Source organism: Betta splendens, unplaced genomic scaffold (assembly GCF_900634795.4).
Source record: "Betta splendens unplaced genomic scaffold, fBetSpl5.4 scaffold_26, whole genome shotgun sequence".
NCBI classification, from domain to species: Eukaryota; Metazoa; Chordata; class Actinopteri; order Anabantiformes; family Osphronemidae; genus Betta; species Betta splendens.
Window position 1 is genome coordinate 33,018 of NW_026577845.1, and position 5,476 is coordinate 38,493.

At 52.3% G+C, this 5,476-nt stretch overlaps 1 long non-coding RNA gene across 1 annotated transcript; it reads right to left on the reverse strand.

Moving 5' to 3' along the window:
• Nucleotides 1-2,981: 2,981 nt before the first annotated feature.
• LOC129603744 (uncharacterized) lies at nt 2,982-4,275 on the reverse strand. The gene is made up of 3 exons (XR_008693956.1): nt 4,016-4,275; nt 3,772-3,885; nt 2,982-3,119 (listed from the first exon to the last, which is right to left on the reverse strand). It is a non-coding gene; the product is annotated as an uncharacterized LOC129603744 (long non-coding RNA).
• Between the last annotated feature and the right edge of the window lie 1,201 nt (nt 4,276-5,476).

Here is a 5,476-nt window from a genome sequence, read left to right on the forward strand (position 1 = left end):
GTTCATGTAAATGGGTAATCAACAGAATAAAAGGACTCCTTTCAGCTCCGGTCCTCGGTCATTAGCTGGTGTCTGATCAGCAGCACAGATGCAGGACGGGTTCTGGAGGCGCAGTCAGGCCCAGTTCCCTCCTGGTCTCAGCCTGACTCGTCCACGTCTCTGCGTGTGGACCACCGCCTCCTGCCGCCAGCTGACGAGCAGCGGTCGCTCCGATGCTCCTTCCTCCAGACAGGCAGCGACCCGATTCTGTCGAGCAGGTCCCTGGTGACCCGGCTGCTGCTGCGGCGGTGCCACGGTGGCCGTTTTCCATCAGCCAGACAGTGGATCCGTTTATAGCATCAAAGCCCTGTGGAGAAGCAGGTTAGCAGTAATTACTCAGCTGATGAGCGATGAGGCGCCGGCTGCAGCCTCGCGCTGGACCACGGCCACTGACTGACGCTCAGCTTCTCTGCTGGTTCTGTCTGCGACGCTTCACTCAGAATAATGCGGCCGCGCTGCCTTCTGCACTGGTGAAGTTTAGCCTTTTATTACTATTAATGATCGCTTTCAGGTGAATCTACTCCCTCGTCAGCGAACCCCAGGGTTGGCGGTTCAGTTCCCGGTTCCCTCAGTGCCTGCAGCCGGCCAGCGGGTTGGGAGTGTTCCCACTGCAGCATCTACCTGTTGCCATGGTGACAGTGGCCCAGTCGGGGCCTCACATAGCATCAGTGTGTCCAGTGTCAGCGGCTGTTTCTGCTGCAGCTAAACAGCGCTTTCATTTGCCTCCGCAGACACTTTGGGCCCGTGTGCAGCCACTCATGGAAGGTTTCCAGCTCTACATGCATATATTCTGTAGCAGCTTATTTGAGCGGCTTGTTGAACCTTTTTGATGTGCACCCTGAGAATCTGTGTTATTATTCCATCAATTCCTTCCCCAGAATTCAGCCTGACACATTTTAAATCTTTGGAAACTTTGGGAGCTTCAGAAGAACATAAAAGGAAGTTGTGCAGGTTTGAATAAAGTTTGGCAGCACAGTGACTCACTGGCACCGTCCCACTGGTTCTGGAGAATTCAGAGGCTCGGTTTCAGATAGGAATGCTGCTGTCAAAGGCTGTCAACATCTGTCAGAAACTTCTCCAAATACCATCTATCCGAGTGACACTCTTCAGCGTGAGTGACAGCGCAGACAGGAAAGTTTGCAGCTGCTCGTCCAACTTTCACAGGAAGCAGTTGTTTGAGACACGAGCTGAGACGCTGCACGTCTGCCGGACGAGACGGGACTCCACAGCTGGACAAAAAGCACCAGCTCACGCTGATCATTTAGTTGTGTTTACTGAGTATTTATCTCCATCAAAAGCACAGTAAATGTGATTACTACAACAATAAGAAAGAAATCAGATCTGAATCACAGCAGCGGTTTCTGGTTCAGGGATGATTTTGTGTTTGAGCTGCAATCAGCACTGAGTACTTCGCGTTTCATCATCACCTGCTGGTGTTTGTTTGAATATAACATAAGTTACTTGATAAATAATGAGGCTGAGACTCAAAGATTCTCATCTGTAATATCTGTTCTATCTGGACTTTTGCTAAAAATGACCAATGTGAGCTTTTAGCTGCACATGAAATTGACAATGAAACATTGAACCGTTTTATTAAAGCAGTGACACTGACAAACCCAAAAGGAGCCACTTAAGCAGTTTGTTCGTGGTTCGGCCTCTGGGACACTCAAGCTTATCTAATATTCCATGTGTGAGTTTGACAAACGAAGAGACACATCAGAGCATTAAAGATCATTTACCAGCTTCTTACTGAGCTCTCAGAAGCAAAGAGATGCTCAAATCGTCTCTGCCAACAAATCAAAAGCTCCATCAGAGCCGCTGGAGGAGAACTCGATCTCTGCAAATGCAAGCGTGAGCTCAAGCTAAAGCTAAAGCGCATGCAACTGCACTGTTTCATCTGTGGGAACTTTCAGGTGAGCTGCAGGTTAGAGCGTGAAGGAGTGGGCGGAACCACAGCCGGACGGTTCATTCAGCCTGAAGTCCTTTCTGTTCACCGTCCTGGAGGTGAAGGGTTCAGACACAGCACGAACCGCCACACACTGTTCACACTGCCCCGAGTGCTGCAGGAAGCAGCAGAGATTAGTATGTAGATAGAGGCAGAATGAAAAATGCATGAGAAGCAGGAGAGGGAGAGAGGGAGAGAGAGAGAGAGGGAGAAAGAGAGAGGGAGAGAGAAAGAGGGAGAGCGCGAGAGAGAGAGAGAGAGAGGGAGAGAGAGAGAGAGAGATATGATAGAGAGAGAGAGAGAGAGGGAGGGATAGACAAAGAGGGAGAGAGGAGTAGAGATAGCAGAGAGCGGGGCACAATGTATAGCTACTATATAGCTCTTGGCTCATCTCCCACTTCTTCTACGCCTCTATCCCTCTCTCGTCTGCTCTTTCTCCTCTCTCTCTCTCTCGCTCTCTCGTCTCTTTCTTTCCTCTCCCCCTCTTTCTCTCTCTCTCTCTCTCTCGCTCTCTCTCTTCTCGCCTCTCTCTCTCTCTCTCTCTTTACTCTCCCCTCTTTCTCTCTCTCTCTCTCTCTCTCTCTTCTCTCTCTTTCGCTCTCTCTCTCTCTCTCTACCTTCTCCCTCTCTCCTCCTCTCGCTCTCATTCTCTCTGTCTCTCTCTCCCTCTTCCTTTCTCTTCTACTCTCTCCTTTCTCTCTTCTATTTCTCTCTCTCCCCTCTCCAGAGCATGGCTCAGATGAGGCTGAAGCTTCCCCTCAGCTTTCCCTTCAAGTATAACATTAAGAAATATGTCATGAAACACAACAGCGTTAACCCCTTCTTGAGCCATGAATCATTCATGTGCGTGGATGAAGAACATGAGGACGCACATCTCACCTGCCACATGCAGGTCCTGCCTCCTACAGGCAGTGTGTGGGTCGGGGACACGCTGGACTGGATCTCTGGGGACCAGCAATGAGAACGGGAGCTTCACAGTATTTTCCCTTTCTGTTTTCGTCTCTGTTCACCTTTAAAGCCCTGTTCCTGCAGCCTTGAGGAAAGACGTGTGCCAGGAGAAAAACGCTGGTCCTCAGGCGTCGTCTCAGCTCCCATTTCATCGTTTGACTTTGCTCTGCACATCCAGATACTAAACCTGGAAATGACACACGGTCACTGAGCTGATCCCCAAGGTGGAGGCAGAACCACAGGAGCAGGGCCTCACATTCACAGCACAGAACGAGGTGTCCTCCTCAGTAAGCGTTTAGAGAACGTACACACACACACACACACACACACACACACACACACACACACACACACACACACACACACAGCCTTGTGTTGCTCCAGGAATCACTGTCGGGGCGATAGCTTCGCTTTAGCAGCAGACTGACGTCGATGATGTGGCTCGTGGTCCAGTCGGCGCCGGTCCAGGTTCAGCGGTTCCATTTTCTTTCAGTGCTGGGTTTTATTTTGATGAAGGTCGTTTTGGATGCAGTAGACATTGTTGGGTTTCTTCGTGCTTAGTTCCATTAGTCCACCAACGTTTCCCCAGTAGCATTTTGGAAAAAGCCATTAGGCAGAACTCAGGATCTCTGAAGTGCTTCCTGGAGCTCAGCTGCTCTCAGACATGATTCAACATGATGTTTTCATATTTCACAGCATGAAAACATCATTTCAATTATTTAATTATGATAAATACATAATATTAGGTTATTTCTTGAAGGTACGTACACTGATACAATGTGACAATGACTAATCAGAAGCCTGTGTTCTGGTTCCGTCCGACCCACTGGGAGCTTTACCTCAGTGTTCTGCTCCCAGGTCCAGTGACGTCCACCACGTTCATGTGGACAGATTCACAGAGATGAGGCATAACCTGGACACCTGATGGAACGTAGGACGTAGAAATCACAGGCCTGAAGGAATCAGAGCGACGTCCTGTCAGCGTGGAACGAACAGCTCACAGCTAAAGTAACAGGCTGCAGCATTAAACAACACATTTGAGACTTAAATGACGTAGATCATCAGATGAGAGGTGAGTTAAACCGTTTAAACGGGCCACTAGATCCTCGTCTTCAGCCTCCCTCTGTGTCAAACGGGTTCCACTGTGAAGCACCTTGAGAACCTCAGGGTCCTCGGTTCTGTCTACCCAGACGTGCTGTATCTGCAGTCCTGCTGTTCTCTGCTGACAGGAGACAAAGCAATCAGAGCAGAAATGAATAATGAACACAAAAGGCAAAACAAAGAAGCCGCTAACAAAAGAGGACTCAGACAAAACGCCTGTTGTCTGCGTGAGGGCGAGGACGGCACGCGGAGCATACGGCGCCGGCGATAACGGGACGGGACCGCGGCGCCGCTCCAGCTAGATTCGGCTGAGCCGGGTCCCTTGATATGTAAATGTGCCTCAGCAGCATGAATGTTTGATGCCTGCTGAGGCCTGATGTGCAGCAGGGGCCAACAAAGCATGAAATATACAGTACAACTGGAGGCATTGTGTCGGCAGAGGAAGCCAGTGGTGGCGCTGATCCAAACCCACACGGACAGAAACATTTAGAACTTCTCGCCGGACGTGTTCCGGGCCTGTGGCTGGAGGCGGACCCAAGCAGCTGTGAGTCACAGGTCAAAAGCCACGTTGTCCTTTTCTGCAGGTGTTTGAAGCAGCAGAACGCGGGGTCGAGGCCGACAGGAAGCAGTGGGCTCAGGTCACAGGGGCCACGTTACAGCAGCCTGAACAGGAAGCACAGCCTGGACGTTAAAGCTCAGCGCTAACGGCGCTCCTGAAGCTGCTCTTTCAATGAGCCAGTGTTGGATTAAGAGGGAACCGTTCCGCTGATGATAAACGAGCTCCGTGGACGGAGAGAGGGAGTCGTGCTGCCTTCACTGTCAGCTTTCAGCTCATGTCTCTGAGGGGCCAAGAACCAATTAACCCGTGGGCCGCACCGTGAGACGGGCTCTGAGGTGCCGAGTCACACAACGGTCCACGGTGCAGGAGGAGCTGGGAGAAATAAACAGTGGCTCAGAGCGATGGCGCGACGCCGCGTCCCTGCAAGCCGACGGGTCAAGAACACGGCTGAGGACCGGACGAGACCCGGGACCGGGGGCAGACCGGCGCTGGACCGGGACCGCGAGACCACGCTGGACTGGGACAGTGGGACCGAGACGAGCGCTGGACTGGGACCCGCAGACTGACGCTGGACCCGGGACTGCATGACGGACGCTGGGACCGAGAAACCGCAGACTCCGCGCTGTGACCTGGAGACCGACGGACCTCAGACCAGCTCTGGACTGGGACCCGTGCCCAGAAGGGACCGACGGCAGCTGCGTTTGAGACTGAAAATGCAGCTCTGACGGACCGCAGACTCTGACTGTGGACCGAACGCGATCGGGTCGGACCCGCAGACAGGCGCTGGATGGTGACCCGGACCTGCAGACTCTTGTTCCTGACCGGCCCCCTTGCGACGGGACGCGCGACCCCGCTGGACCGCTGCAGACTGTGACTCGGACCCG